Source organism: Triticum urartu, chromosome 3A (assembly GCF_056163025.1).
Source record: "Triticum urartu cultivar PI428250 chromosome 3A, HENAU_Tu73, whole genome shotgun sequence".
Classification (NCBI taxonomy): domain Eukaryota; kingdom Viridiplantae; phylum Streptophyta; class Magnoliopsida; order Poales; family Poaceae; genus Triticum; species Triticum urartu.
The window spans coordinates 630,528,789-630,545,876 of record NC_141875.1 but is presented as its reverse complement, the minus strand read 5'-3'; positions in this window follow the sequence as shown (position 1 = coordinate 630,545,876).

Sequence of the window (17,088 nt, the reverse complement as noted above, 5' to 3'; positions counted from 1 at the left end):
TCATCAGGCCCTGCATCTGGTGTAATAGTAATCTGTGAGCCACAGGGACTCAGGAATCTCGCACCCTCGCGATCAAGACTATTTAAGCTTATAGGTAAGGCAAGGTAAATATAGGTGGAGCTGCAGCAAGCGACTAGCAAGTATGGTGGATAACTTATTCGCAAAAGAGAGCGAGAAGAGGAGGCAAAGCGCGAGCGAGAAACAAGAGAGCAACCTGCGCAAACATTACTCCAACACCGTGTCCACTTCCCGGATTCCGCTGAGAAGAGGCCATCACGGTAACACACTCAGTTGATTCATTTTAAATAATTAAGGTTCAAGTTATCTACAACCGGACATTAACAAATTCCCATCTGCCCATAACCGCGGGCACGGCTTTCAAAAGTTCAAAACCCTGCAGGAGAGTCCCAACTTAGCCCATGACAAGCTCTCACGATCAACGAAGGAATAGACCTCCTCCCAAGACGTTCCGATCAGACTCGGTATCTCGGTTACTCAAGACACTTCGACAGGTTAAAACAAGACTAGCAACACCGCCCGAATGTGCCGACAAATCCCGATAGGAGCTGCACATATCTCTTTCTCAGGGCACACTCAGATGATACATCCTACGAGTAAAACCAACCCTCAAGTTGCCTCGAGGTGGCCCCGCAATCTACTCGGTCGGACCAACACTCAGAGGAGCACTGGCCTGGGGGGGGGGTTAAAATAAGATGACCCGCAGGCTCCGGAAACCCAAGGGAAAAGAGGCTAGGTGGCAAATGGTAAAACCAAGGTTGGGCATTGCTAGAAAAGCTTTAATCAAGGAGAAATATCAAGGGGTTCCCATTATAACCCAACCGCGTAAGGAACGCAAAATCTGGGAACATAACACCGATATGACGGAAACTAGGGCGGCAAGAGTGGAACAAAACACTAGGCGAGAGGCCGAGCCTTCCACCCTTTACCAAGTATATAGATGCATCAAGATAACATAGCAATATAATGATATCCCAATAGGTAAATAAATGTTCCAACAAGGAACTGCCTTCAATCTTCACCTGCAACTAGCAACGCTATAAGAGGGGCTGAGCAAAGCGGTAACATAGCCAATCAACGGTTTGCTAGGACATGGTGGTTAGAGGTTTGACATGGCAATTTTGGAGGCTTGCAAGCAAGTGGTAGGCATCGTAGCATTGGCATAACAAAAGAGCGAGCAAACCAGCATAGCAAAGATAGTAGTGATTTCGAGGGTATGATCATCTTGCCTGCACAGTTGTCAGAATTGACTGGATCCTCGAAAGCAAACTCAAACGGGCTCCTCGTTAGCGAACTCGTCTCCAGGCTCTACCCAAACAAAACAAACAAGCAACAATGATACAATCAACCACGTGCAAACTCAAACAACACAATGCAAGGATGATATGCTATGCGGGATGCGATGCGGGATGCAAAATGCAAGATATGACAGGGAATGCATGAACCTGGCCTCAACTTGGAAAACCAAGTTTGCCACTGGAAAGATGATATGAAATCGCTTGAAAACGATATAAAGAACGCCGGAATCGGAGTTACGGTTTGGAAATGGCAAGGGATTCAAATATGACACCGGTCTGCGATTTACAACAAGTAGCCATCTAAATGCAATGAGATGAACATGCTACAGCAACCAAACATGACAACAAAATACATGGCAGGGATGCATACAAGATGCTTAACAAAAGTCTAGCACTGAGCTACGGCCAATTCATCCATTAACAGGTTCAAACAAGCATGGCAAAAATGCATATGGAAAACAGATCTCAGACTTAGTGAAATTAACACTTGTCTGGAATTTCAGATCAGGTAGCCCTCTTCGGAGCAATAAAACTACATGCAACAGGATCTGAACATGGCAAAGTAAATCATGGCATGGAGCTACTCAAAGAGCTTAACAAAAGTCCCTTAGTGACCTTGAGCCAAAAGGGATCAGAAAATACAATTGCAAGCATGTAAACATAGCAAAAACATAATCAGTTTTCAGACTTATTGAAAACTGACACATGCTGAAATATAACTCAAGTAGGCATGTTTACGAGCTCGACGCACTCACTATGGTGCAAGTCATGGCAAGACAAGCATACATCCATTAATAACACACAAAATGTAAGCTAGACATGGCAAGAACAATAGCATAGCATACACGAATCAACTACAACATCATCGGCAAAATTGCAAGCAAGTTGACAATCTGCCCAGATTCACAAAGTAGCAAAAGTAGAGCTCAATTGACTCAAGCTAGGGTGCTCCATAATTGCAAACAAAGACATGGATGGATAGATCACTACAAGGTTAAGAAAACATCCTTACTGATCATCCTCAAAAGAGGCACGGATCACTAGAAAACAACATAAACATATGGCAACATGAGATAAACAGCTCCAGGACTTAGTGAAATTACCAAGTCCCTGAAAACAGACTTAGCAAGTGCACCACTTTGCAAGTTTGCAAAATTCACCACACACATCACAAAAATACATGGGTTGCACCTCTGGAAAGATGACAAAACCCTTAACAAAACATATGTAGAACTCATGGGCATAGCATGCACACATTAATCATGGCAAAAATGACAAAAGTGCTAAACGGAGTAGCAGATCTGACAATTATCTCAAGTAGCCCTCTTCTAACAGCATTTCTGGCATCAAGATGAGCTCAAATGAAAATGATGCAATGGAATGAAATGATATACTCTCTGAGGTGAACATTTTGATATGCTATATGCATGAATCGGAGCTACGGATGCAAAGTTACGGAGCCGCGAATAGGGGCACTTGAAACAGAAATTTCTGGGACTTTGAGAAAAATTCAACCTCTAGGGTTTACTGTTCACAGATCTGGATCGGCCCGGGACACTGTTCACCAGGCCGCGCCGTTCGAGGTTCGCCGGCGCCGGGGTCTTGCCGGACGGAGGGGAGGCGAGGCCGGCTCCGGGCGGCGGCCACTGGAGCGCCGGAGGCGGCGGCGTGGCGGCGCGCGGCCGGGCGGCGGAGTGGCGGCGACGGCGCGGCGACCGGCGAGGAGGCGCGCGACGGCGAGCGGCTGCGGCGGCCGGGCGAGCTCCGGCCGGTGAGGGCGGCGGAGCGCGGCGCCGGCGAGGGAGAAGGAGGCGGCGCGGGGAGGCGGGCGAAGCGGGCGCGCGCGCAGGCCGGGGGGGGCGGCTCCGGGCTCCCGCGGGCCGCGGTGGGAGTGGCGCGGTGGTGGCCACGTGGCGCTCTGCCACTGGCTGCGGGCGGCGGCGGCGTGTCTGGCCGAAACGGACACGTCCGGCGCGGCGCGAGGTGGATTTCTAGGGTTTCGGAGGTAGGAGGAGATCCGAAAATCGGGGGGTGTTTAAATAGGCATAGAGGGAGCTAGGAGAGTCCAAATGAGGTGCGGTTTTTGGCCACGCGATCGTGATCGAACGCTCTAGGTGATGGAGCAGAGTTAGGTGGGTTTTGGTCCAAATTGGAGGGGTGTTGGGCTGCAACACACATGAGGCCTCTTTGGTCCCTCGGTTAACCGTTGGAGTATCAAACGAAGTCCAAATGATACGAAACTTGACAAGCGGTCTACCGGTAGTAAACCAAGGCCGCTTGGCAAGTCTCGGTCCAATCCGGAAATGTTTAATCCCCACACACGAAAGAAAGCTAGAAATGACCACTGGAGGAGAACGAAGCGCCGGAATGCAAAACGGACAATGGGGAAAATGCTCGAATGCATGCGATGAACACGTATGCAAATGCAATGCACATGATGACATGATATGAGATGCATGACAACGACAACAACACACAGAGACAAAACCCGAACCCGAGGAAATAAATATAACTTAACGCCGGAAACGGCAAGAGTTGGAGTACAAATTGGGAAAGTTACATCCGGGGTGTTACATTGCTACACTCAAAATGTTTGCAGATATCCACGAGCCAATCGTCAGCGTCTGTGGCCTTGACACAGTTACTGAAAGACTTCAGCTGGTTTGCGAGGAACTGGTTGAGGGTAGCAAACTGAGTTTGATTGTTGCCATGGCCTTGATTTCCTTGGTTGCGCTCTTGCAAAAGTTGCATAATCATCTGCGTGTTGGCGTTGGTAGCGGCCATCACAGGTTGCCATGCCTCCGGAGGTGGAGGTGGTGGCGGTGGTTCCGGATTCTGATGCGTTGGAGGAGCCATCCTAAAGAGGGTGACATCCGTTAGCATCTTGAAAGACATATATTCAAGCTGAATCAAATGGATCGAAATTGCAACATATAGCCTTAACATTCGAACAAGAATGAACGAATGAATTCCAAAGTAAATGATCACACTTCCATAAATTGAGAAGCCACTTAGATAGAGGTAGATGAATAAAACAACAAGGTACGAACAAGAACAAATAATTGGTAATTATTACCCAATCACAAACCAAGTATCTGCGGGAAGAAATACTAGAGCTACAAGAATTCCCACCTAAGAAACTCCCGAAACTTTCCGGTTATGCAATCAGGTGTTGGGGATACAGGGGAAGCATAATATCTCACCCAAAACTAGCAAATACTACATCTAGCTGTATCCATCCTTCAACACATAACCAAGAAACCTTCGGAAATCATTTACCTCAACCTTCGAAAAGCATCCGTTATACGAGTTATGGCAATACTCCCGAACTCCCACCCCAGTACTGGGTGGCGTCGAGGTTATCTCACCAACAACTGCATAAAGGAGATTTTCGATGTCGGCGAACTCAGGTATTCCAGAACTGCAACGATAAAATTGTGACGACAACACCTCAGAGCTCAACTCCCCGGGACACTGCCACAACCCCTAAATGTCAGGAGGCACCAAGAACAATGTTCTCGTCACAAAACCATCGAACGATTCCAAGATACCCGCGTGATCCTAATTTTTTTGTTGTGAAATTTGAGAAGAGAAGAGTCAAAACTCTACGTCAGGAGGCCTCACCAGAGCGATGAAGGGACTGGGGAGTAAAAATAATCCTACTCTCTGATATATATAATTCTATAAGACTCAAAACATTTTTTTCTAGACTCAACAACGCCAGCGATTCGATCAAGCAGGGGGCTCCTAAGTCGGGGAAGGCTCTGATTACCAACTTGTAACACCCACGATGCGGCTATATCTCCCACGTGTCGGAGCATGACTTAGAGGCATAACCGCATTGTAGGCATGTCGCAAGAGGGGTAATCTTTACACATCCCATGTACTGAATAAGAAAGAGATATAGAGTTGGCTTACAATCGCCACTTCACACAATACATAAATATAGCACTACATCATCCAGAATACAATCAAGGTCTGACTATGGAACCAAAATAAAGACAACCCCAAATGCATAAGATCCCCGATCGCCCCAACTGGGCTCCACTACTGATCATCTGGAAAAGAAACATAGTAACGTCCTGAGTCCTCGTCGAACTCCCACTTGAGTTCAGTCGCATCTCCTGGAATGGCATCATCGGCACCTGCATCTGGTTTTTGAAGTAATCTGTGAGTCACAGGGACTCATCAATCACACACCCTCGCAATCAAGACTATTTAAGCTTATGGGTAGGAAAAAGGTAGTGAGGTGGAGCTGCAACAAGCACTAGCATATATGGTGGCTAACTTACGCAAATGAGAGCGAGAAGAAAAGGCAAAGCATGGTCGAGAAGCTACAAAGATCAAGAAGTGATCCTAAAACTACTTACGATCAAGCATACCACGAGACCGTGTTCTCTTCCCGGACTCCGCCAAAAAGAGACCATCACGGATACACACGTTGTTGTTTCATTTTAATTTAGTTAAGTGTCAAGTTTTCTACAATCGGATATTAACAAATTCCCATCTGCCCATAACCGCGGGGACGACTTTCGGAAGTTCAAAACCCTGCAGGGGTGTCCCAACTTAGCCCATCACAAGCTCTCATAGTCAATGAAGGATATTCCTTCTCCTAGGACGAACCGACCAGACTCGGAATCCCGGTTACATGTCATTTCAACAATGGTAAAACAAGACCAGCAAAGCTGCCCGAATGTGCCGACAAATCCCGATAGGAGCTGCACATATCTCGTTCTCAGGGCACACCGATTGTCCAAGATTCTGGTAGGCCAACCCAGAGTTGCCCCTGGTGGCCACCGGCTGCTGACAGGTTGGACCAACACTCAGAGGAGCACTGGCCCGAGGGTTTAAAATAAAGATGACCCTTGAGTCCGCGGAACCCAAGGGAAAAAGGCTTAGGTGGAAAATGGTAAAACCAAGGTTGGGCCTTGCTGGAGGAGTTTTATTCAAGGCGAACTGTCAAGGGGTTCCCATTATAACCCAACCGCGTAAGGAACGCAAAATCAAGGAACATAACACCGATATAACGGAAACTAGGGCGGCAAGAGTGGAACAAAACACCAGGCATAAGGCCAAGCCTTCTACCCTTTACCAAGTATATAGGTGAATTATAGTAAACAAGATATAATAATGATATCCCAATAATAAACATATTCCAACAAGGAACAAACTCCAATCTTCACCTGCAACTAGCAACGCTATAAGAGGGGCTGAGCAAAGCGGTAACATAGCCAAACAACAGTTTGCTAGGACAAGGTGGGTTAGAGGCTGGACATGGCAAATGGGAGGCATGATATAGCAAGTGGTAGGTATCGCGGCATAGGCATAGCAATAGAGCGAGAAACTAGCAAGCAAAGATAGAAGTGATTTCGAGGGTATGGTCATATTGCCTGCAAAGTTCTCCGAGTTAACGTAAGCTTGATCCTCGTAAGCGTACTCAACGGGTTCCTCGATCACGAACTCATATCCCGGCTCTACCCAAAGCAAGAACACAAGCAAAGGAAACCACAATCAACCACGGTGCAATGTACAAGCAACATGATGCAAAACATGGCACGACATGCAGGATGTGATATGCAATGCATATGCGTGCTCCGAAAGGAAAAGATTGAACCAGGCCTCAACTTGGCAAACCAAGTGTGCCACTATGAAGATGAGTTGATTTTGGTCGAAATTCATATAAAGATCACCGGAATCGGATGCATGGTTTGCAAATGGCAAGCAAAACAATAATGACACAATTCTGCGATTAACAGCACGATGCCATCTAAAATGCAACAAGAAAATAAGCTACTGCACTCTAACATAGCAACTAAACACATGGCAGTGATCCACTCAAGATGCTTGACAAAAGATGAACACTGAGCTACGGCTAAATCACACAATAGCAGGTTCAAACAAGCATGGCAAAAGTGCAAAAGATAACAACATGCTACAGGATCAGGACATAGCAAAGCAAGGCATGGCATGAAACTACTCAAAGCATATAACAAATGTCCCTTACTTACCATAAGCCAAAAAGGATCAGAAGAAATGATGGCACCCATGTAAACATAGCAAGTTTCGTTAACAGATTCAGACTTAGCAGAAAACTGGAGATGGCATAAACAGAGTTACGTAGGCATGTTTGCGAGCTCGATGCACTCACCACAAGGCATTGCATGACAAAATAAGCATACACCCAGCAAGAAGACATGATCAAGAAGCTATCCATGGTAAGAACAACCTCTTAGCATGCATGGATCAACTACAACAACCTTGGCAAAATTGATTAACATGTAAACAATCTGCCAGGAACATTTTATAGCAAAAGTAGAGCAAGATTGAGTCATGCTAGGCTACTCCATAAATGCAAACAAAGCCATGGATGGATCGAGCACAACCATATGCCCAAATCATCCTTACTGAACATGCTCAAAAGAGGCATGTATCACTCTGTAGCGACATGAATACATGGCATAAAATAACATCAGGGAAATGACTGTAATTCTAAGTCCCTGAAATCAGCAACATCACGAGAGCTACTTTGCATGCTTGTGCTAGTCACCACATTGATCACAAAAATACATGGCACACACCCCTGTAAACATGGCATGGCATAGCCCAAAACACATGTAGGGCTCAAGTTCATAGGAGGCACACAACAATCATGGCAAAAATGACAAATGCCCATAATCTGTTAAGAAACAGAAACTAACATTTTATAGCACTCTTGCAACAGAATTTTAGGCATCAAGATGGACTCAAACAAGCATCATGCAATGGGATGAAATGAAGAGGACATCCTAACGAACAATTTGATATGTCACTCGCGCAAGGAGCTACGGATGATGAGATATGGTGCGATGAACATGGCCTGAAAAAGTTACAGATCCGGGGACTTAGAAGAAAAAATCACCTCCGGATCTAGGGTTGACCCGGGCACGCAAAATGAGGTGGCAGAGGATCTCGCCGGAGACGACGCCGGAGTTGGAGGAGACGGCGGCCGGAGTTGGAAGAGCTCGCCGGCGAGGTGCGGGGAGGCGTGGAGGAGGCCGGAGCGGTGGAATCTGGCCGCGGGCTTGCCAGATCCGGCGGCCAGCGGCGCGGGGGCGAACGGCGGAGGGCGTCAGCGCTGGAGAGGCGGCGGCCGGAGAACGGCATCGGGCGGCGCGGGGAGACGCTGGCGGGGTCGGGCGGCGGCGGATTCCGTGGGATCGGGCGGCGGGCGACATGGGCCTCGGGGGCGGCGGCGACCGAGCGTGGGCCAGGGAGGGCCCCGCGCTGGCCCTGGCGGGCCGAGGGGCGGCGCGGCAGTGGGAACGACCGGCGGGACACGTGTCAGCCCCTAAGTGGCTGGGCGAGATGGACATGTCCGTCAGCGGCGGACGCGTCCGGCGGCGCGGAGGGATTGGATCTAGGGTTTGGACTGCGGGAATTTCGGAGGGGAGCTCCTATTTATAGATTCTGGGAGCTAGGAGAGTCCAAATGAGGTGCGGTTTTCGGCCACGCGATCGTGATCGAACGACCGAGAGGATGGAGGGGGTTTGGATGGGTTTGGGCCACTTTGGAGGGGCGTTGGGCTGCAACACACACGAGGCCTTCACGGTTCCTCGGTTAACCGTTGGAGTATCAAACGAACTCCAAATGGCACGAAACTTGACAGGCGGTCTACCGGTGGTGTACCAAGGCCGCTTGGCAAGTCTCGGTCCAATCCGAGAACATTTACCACCTGCACATGAAAAGAGGCAAAAGGGGACGCTGGAGGACATAGGAGTGCCGGAATGCAAAACAAACAACGGGGAAAATGCTCAGATGCATGAGACGAACACGTATGCAAATGCGATGCACATGATGACATGATATGAGATGCATGACATGGACAAAATGCAAAACGAAGACAAAACCCAACCACGAGGAAATATCATAACTTAGAGCCGAAATGGCAAGAGTTGAAATACAAATATGGCAAGTTACATACGGGGCGTTACATGATTCCACCGCCGCAACCTTCTGTACCCGTGAGATCCCATCTTGGGGCCTTTTTCGGTGCTCCGCTGGAGGGGGCATTGATAACGGAGGGCTTCTACAGCAACACCATAGCCTCTCCGATGATGTGTGAGTAGTTTACCTCAGACCTTCGGGTCCATAGTTATTAGCTAGATGGCTTCTTCTCTCTCTTTGGATCTCAATACAAAGTTCTCCTCAATTCTCTTAGAGATCTATTCGATGCAATCTTATTTTGTGGTGTGTTTGTCGAGATACGATGAATTGTGGGTTTATGATCAAGATTATCTATGAACAATATTTGAATGTTCTCTGAATTCTTTTATGTATGATTGGTTATCTTTGCAAGTCTCTTCGAATTATCAGTTTGGTTTGCCCTACTAGATTGATCTTTCTTGCAATGGGAGAAGTGCTTAGCTTTGGGTTTAATCTTGCGGTGCTCGATCCCAGTGACAGTAGGGTAAACGACACGTATTGTATTGTTGCCATCGAGGATAAAAATATGGGGTTTATATCATATTGCATGAGTTTATCCCTCTACATCATGTCATCTTTCTTAAAGCGTTACTCCATTCTTATGAACTTAATACTCTAGATGCATGCTGGATAACGGTCGACGTGTGGAGTAATAGTAGTAGATGCAGGCAGGAGTCGGTCTACTTGTCACGGACGTGATGCCTATATACATGATCATACCTAGATATTCTCATAACTATGCTCAATTCTATCAATTGCTCGATAGTAATTTGTTTACCCACCGTAATACTTATGCTATCTTGAGAGAAGACACTAGTGAAACCTATGGCCCCGGGTCTATCTTCCATCATATTAATCTCCCGTCAACAAGCTATTTCTTGCGCCATTTATTTTGCTTTCTTTACTTTTAGTCTTTATCATAAAAATACCAAAAATATTATCTTATCTTCTCTATCAGATCTCACTTTTGCAAGTGGCCGTGAAGGGATTGACAACCCCTTTATCGCGTTGGTTGCAAGGTTCTTATTTGTTTGTGTAGGTGCAAGGGACTTGAGCGTGGCCTCCTACTGGATTGATACCTTGGTACTCAAAAACTGAGGGAAATACTTACGCTACTTTGCTGCATCACCCTTTCCTCTTCAAGGGAAAACCAACACAGTGCTCAAGAGGTAGCAATGAATAGTTACAAGGGGAAGAACAGCCTCCTGAGGAGAGGTGTTCTTGTGCTTGGCGGGCTTGTGTGGTGCCTGGTGGTCTGAATGATCCTCTCCCTTTGCTAAGGTGGTGACTAGTCCTATTTATAGAGGCCCTGGTCCTCTTCCCAAATATTGAGCGGGAAGGGATCCCACAACAGCCAAGTTTGAAGGGGGACAGCTAGTACAAGTTATCATGACAAAAGTACTCTTCGCCTGCCAAAGGCTCTAGTGGTGATGCCGTCTTGGGCTCCACGATGACCTCCGTCATGCCATCCTGCTAGTCTTGGTCTTGTTGCACCGATATGGAAACCTTTGCTTGATGCCTCGGGACTCCACGCCTGAGCTTGCCTCTTTAGCACCAAAGAGGAAACAAGGACACTTCGCGCGCTGGCGCCCGCCTAGCCTTGGTCGTCATGGCTTACGTCACCGGGACCTTGCGAGGTCTCCCTTGCCTTGATCTCTCCGCCCCTCGCGAGCCAGCCTGGTGAGGCTGCCCCCGAGGAGGTCTTGTGTCGTCCGCCTCATAAGGCTTGGCCCCTTGCGAGGGTCTTGAGTGCTTGCTGGTGAAGATGGGCCAACCAGGGCCGCTGGTGGAGCCACACCATGGGCCGGAGGCAGGCAAGTCTGGGGACCCCCGTTCCCAGAACACCAACAAAAGCTTTTGTAGCTTGGTGGCAGTGATTGAAGAACTCTGTCAATGACACTATCATCAGGAAGATTAACTCCCAGTTGAGCCAAGTGGTTGTGGTACCCAGACATTCTGAGTATATGTTCACTGACAGAACTATTCTCCTCCATTTTGCAGCTGTAGAACTTATTGGAGACTTCATATCTCTCAATCCGGGAATTTGCTTGAAATTTTAAGTTCAACTCCTGGAACATCTCATATGCAACATGGCGTTCAAAACGTCGTTGAACTCCCTATTCTAAGCCGTAAAGCATGGCACACTGAACTATCGAGTAGTCATCAGCTTTGCTCTGCCAGACGTTCATAACATCTGGAGTTGCTCCTGCAGCGGGCTTTGCACCTAGCGGTGCTTCCAGGAGGTAATTCTTCTATGCAGCAATGAGGATAATCCTCACTGGCCCAATTCGTGTAGTTTCTACCATCATCTTTCAACTTAGCTTTCTCTAGGAACGCATTAAAATTCAAAGGAACGGTAGCACGGGCCATTTATCTACAACAACATAGACATGCAAAATACCATCAGGTACTAAGTTCATGATAAATTAAAGTTTAATTAATCATATTACTTAAGAACTCCCACTTAGATAGACATACATCTAGTCATCTAAATGATCACGTGATCCATATCAACTAAACCATGTCTGATCATCACGTGAGATGGAGAAATTTTCAATGGTGAACATCACTATGTTGATCATATCTACTATATGATTCACGCTCGACCTTTCAGTCTCACTGTTTCGAGGCCATATATGCATATGCTAGGCTCGTCACGTTTAACTTGAGTATTCTGCTTGTGCAAAACTGGCTTGCACCCGCTGTATCTAAATGTAGAGCTTATCACACCCGATCATCACGTGGTGTCTCGGCACGACGAACTGTAGCAACAGTGCATACTCAGGGAGAACACTTGTACCTTGAAATTTAGTGAGAGATCATCTTATAATGCTACCGTCGTACTAAACAAAATAAGATGCATAAAAGATAAGCATCACATGCAATCAAAATAAGTGATATGATATGGCCATCATCATCTTGTGCCTTTGATCTCCATCTCCAAAGCACCGTCATGATCACCATCGTCAACGGCTTGACACCTTGATCTCCATCGTAGTATCGTTGTCGTCTTGCCAACTATTGCTTCTCCAACTATCGCTACCGCTTAGTGATAAAGCAAAGCAATTACATAGTGATTGCATTTCATACAATAAAACGACAACCATATGGCTCCTTCCAGTCGCTGATAACTATTACAAAACATGATCATCTCATACAACAATTTATATATCATCACGTCTTGACCATATCACATCACAACATGCCCCGCAAAAACAAGTTAGACGTCCTTTACTTTGTTGTTGCAAGTTTTACGTGGTTGCTACGGGCTTCTAGAAAGAACCGTTCTTACCTATGCATCAAAACCACAACGATTTTTCGTCAAGTGTGCTGTTTTAACCTTCAACAAGGACCGGGCGTAGTCAAACTCGATTCAACGAAACCTGGAGAAACAGACACCCACTAGCCACCTGTGTGCGAAACACGTCAGTAGAACCAGTCTCATGAACGCGGTCATGTAATGTCGGTCCGGGCCGCTTCATCCAACAATATCGCCGAATCAAAGTAAGATGTTGCTGGTAAGCAGTATGACTATTATCGCCCACAACTCATTGTGTTCTACTCGTACATATAACATCTACGCATAGACCTGGCTCAGATGCAGCCAAACTCCGAAGATTCTACGCCTAGCGCCGGACTATATGTTCGTCTCCTCACCCCCGTCAATTTTTTGCATATCTGTCTTTTTCTCTCTTCCTCTCTTTTTTTCCAATCCGGCCCTAAAAGGCTAAACTTGTGTCTTGATTGCAAAATCGCGCCGCACTTACCGCGCTCATTATACCTGGGGGCTTCTTACACAGAAGCTTAATATAATTATATTCTAGGATTTATGTCCCGCACATGTGTCATTCTTCCGCATGTACCTTTTTTCGCAATTATATGCATCGATATGACTTAAGTTTTGGCCAAGCTGGGTTGCCTGGCTCTTGTATTTATGCCCTACATTCCCGTTAATTTGGCTAGGGCATAAGGGGAGCACCTATGCGATTGTTACTGCCGGGTCAGCCGGATGTGTACCTCAGACTGGGTGAAGCCGAAAGCTAGCGTTCTTAAGGGAAGATTCGGTCGGCGAACAAAAGATGACTTTTATTTAATTTGAAAAAAAACCCAGATGTTTACAGCCCGCGTTCCTTTTCGCAGTTCGGACATGCACATTAGGGCATGCGTACCCAGGGAAAGGAACCCTTAACGGAACTATTCTCCTTGGAAGATGTTTCTTACTACCCATGTAATATAACATAGCTAGTTGGGTACTTGTCTTTTCAAGCACTTATGACCCCCACGCCTGGTTTCCATGCATACCCCGGTTTTTATATAATCGAGCAGGTATTCGGATACACTCCGGACTATCGGGTCCAGAGGTCGAAGCGAAAAGGTCCGCCATGACAAATGATTTACAATCCGGCTAGGGACATTACATATGTCACTTGAAGTACATAGTCACTAAGACCGATTCAATTCTTCTTCTATACCATCCAACAGGCTATCTAGCCTACAATCCTGTTGTGAATACTTTGCGGCTAATTCTACTTGATCATACACTAAACTGACGGGGATCTCCTTCCCATCAGGCCCCACAGGTCCGACCTCGGCCATGTGGTTTGGGTCCGCTTTGGTGTATCGCGTCTTCACCATAGCCCAGGCTTCCCTCGCACCTTGTCGGCAGGCTGATATCTTCCATAATCGGAAGCGCCGCCGTGCTCCCTTGAGCTTCTCTACAAGCTCTCCCATGCCTCCGGGTAGGGATGCGGACGGCCACAAGGCTTGGGTAATACCCTACATCACCTGCCGAACTTGCTCGTGCAGTTGTGAGAGCTCTGGTAGAAGATCACCCGAAGACCCGGGCATCTCTTCTGCAGGACGACCCGTCAGCATACCTGCAGACACAACTCCGTTAGTCGGCTTCGTTGCCGAACTCCTTTAAAAGTTCGTTCAAGCACTTACTAAAAATGTCGCGCCGAAGCCGCTTATTCTCCTTTACGTAGTCCGCCAGCTGGGCCCGGACATCTTTCAGTTCCTCGCCCAGCCGGGTATTGGCGTCTTGGAGATTGTTTTTCTCCTGCCTGACTCGCATAAGCACGCGCTCACCAGCATTTAGCTATCGATCAGCACGTGCTGCATTCACCACTACGGCTTCCGGACTCACTCTGGGGTCACCTGCAACATCTATTGTTAGACTTGCATACATGCCGCATACTACCTGGTACCTGTCTTCTTTGCAAGGGAAACATGTGTTACCAGAGGGACCCTTCTCGGACTCTCTCAACGTGGCAACAACGGCCCCTAGCTGGGCCTTGCACTCTTCCGGCTCTTGAGACAATTGGGAATTCTTCTCCGTAAGAACCTACTCAGATAAATGATCCTTAAATCAGTTGTTTCAACTGCTTCAAGTCTCAGGGGCTACTAATACATATAATCGTCAGATTTAATTACCCGTATATCCCTTACATACTGATCCGTAGCTCTGGCTAGACCATTTTGAGCAGCATGGATGTACGCATCTCCGGAATTGAAGGCATCAAATGCCTCTGGTGAGAAACAAGCGTCACCGAGTACGGCCCGGCGACACCTGTGATTCATGGCGCTCTCCACTTCGGAATTCGTAGCGGATAATCTGTCCGCATCCTCTGTAGGAGGAACATCCGGCGTCTGCCTCGCGTTAGCTTCCTCCTCTAGATCCGGCCCAGGAGCCCTACTGGTCGAGGCGTGACCGACAGCCTCTCCAGATATAGTCCGGCGGGCGTTTTTTCTAGGAAACATGGATGTCGTTATATTTTAAGAAAGATGACGACCACGGAATGAGGTTTTGTGTTATACCTCAGTGCAGGCGTCTCCGTCCTGACCGCCTTCCTTTTCTGGCTACCCGGCTTCGGTGCCTCTTATTGACGAGGTGCTGCAGGTTCGGCACGGCGTCCCGAAGGCCTTCCCTGTAAGACACCATACGTGTACGGTATGTGAAGTGCATAAAAGGGGATCATTTTTTGGGAGTTCGGACTTTGGTTTTTCTTACGTGTGACGCAGGGAGTAGTCCCGCATAGTCAGCTGTTATGGCCACCATGGCATCATCGCAGCTCAATTGATAGTATTGCCTGTCTATCAGCTCCACGAATATGTCCGGATCCTCTTCAAGTCCGGGATCGAGGGCCCGGCCAGGGTCCTCGGGTTGTCGAGCTGGGCTGTTGACCTCCTTTATTGCTTTTTGCAGTTCCTGCCGTGAAATGGTAAGGTGAGTACCTACGGTGAAGAGTGCGGGAAGGTTGAGAGTGAAAAGGGTACAACTCACCCTGCTTGTTGGGTTGTACATGGAGAATCCGTCCCATGGTTTAATGTGGATGAACTCCTCTTCCTGTCCCTTTAACAACTCGGACAGAACTTTTGCTAAAGCAGCAGGTGAGTCTGGTCCCTTGAGCCTGCAACGGGTGGCATCGTCTTCCCCGTTAAAACACCACAGGGGGTGCCCTCGATATTGAAGTGGTTGCACCCCCCGCATTATGCATATTGACATAACCTCGATTATTGTCAACCCTGATTCAGCCAGCGCTTTTATCTGGTTCATCGGATAAAGGACTTCTCTGTTATCTTCCTCCTGGGGGCTTCGTGGGTGCCAACTTTGACGTTTCTTCAGAGGAGCATTGTTGAACTCAGGAAGACCCTGCCGAACAGGGTCTGGAAGAGGGACGTCCTCCATGTAAAACCACTCCGAAGGCCAGTCTTCGGACGTCTTCTTTGGAGTACCGGACGGGTATCCGGTCTTGGCGATGCGCCATATTTCGGCTCCGCCCACTTGATAAAGTGACCCCTTCTGTGTGCGCGGCACAAGGCGGAATAGCCTTTTCCACAGCTCGAAATGAGCCTCGCTGCCCAAAAACAACTCAAAAATGGCAACATACCCGACGATGTGTAATATGGAAGCAGGGGGTGAAATTATGCAACTGGAGGCCGTAAAACTCCAGGAGTCCGTGGAGGAACGGATGAATTGGAAATCCGAGTCCCCTTAGTAAGTAAGGGACAATGCATACCCGCTCCCCCTTGGAGGGATTGGGGAAGCTCTCTGCTTGCTCCCCGCCATTATAAGTTGCGAGCCCGGCTCGGACGGGGACCACGTACACCGAAGGGAGAAATCCCTGGGTCTGCAACTCTACTAATCGGCCATGCAGGACGGAACACTTCTCCCAATCGCCGGGCTTCGGACTACGGGAGCGAGAGGAGGAGCTGCGGTGGCTGGCCATGATGGAATGGATTTTTCCGAGCGCGCTCCGATGGATTCTCGCTGTGGGAAGATGGTGTGGACTGGATCTAAGAATCCCCATCCCTTTAATCGATGATTTATTTACTTGGCTAGGGGGGCGAATGTAAAAACGCCCTGGCTCCTCGCATTCGCTCGACACGTGGAAAATAACCCTTATTGGGCGCAGAAGCCAAGAAGTCCAACATTTATGGGAGCCGGACACTAAATAAACAGATATTCGAGATATGGAGAAGAACCCGCCTTGCAATGCCGAAGAAAATACTGCGTGCCGGACTCAACGTCATTGAAGCCTGGTTCGGGGGCTACTGAGGGAGTCCTGGATTAGGGGGTCTCCGGACAGCCGAACTATATCCTTTGGCCGGACTATTGGACTATGGAGATACAAGATTGAAGACTTCGTCCCATGTCCGGATGGGACTCTCCTTGGCGTGGAAGGCAAGCTAGGCAATACAGATATGTATATCTCCTCCCTTGTAACCCACCTTGTGTAACCCTAGCCCCCTCCGATGTCTATATAAACCGGAGGGTTTAGTCCGTAGGACAATAGACAATCATACCTTA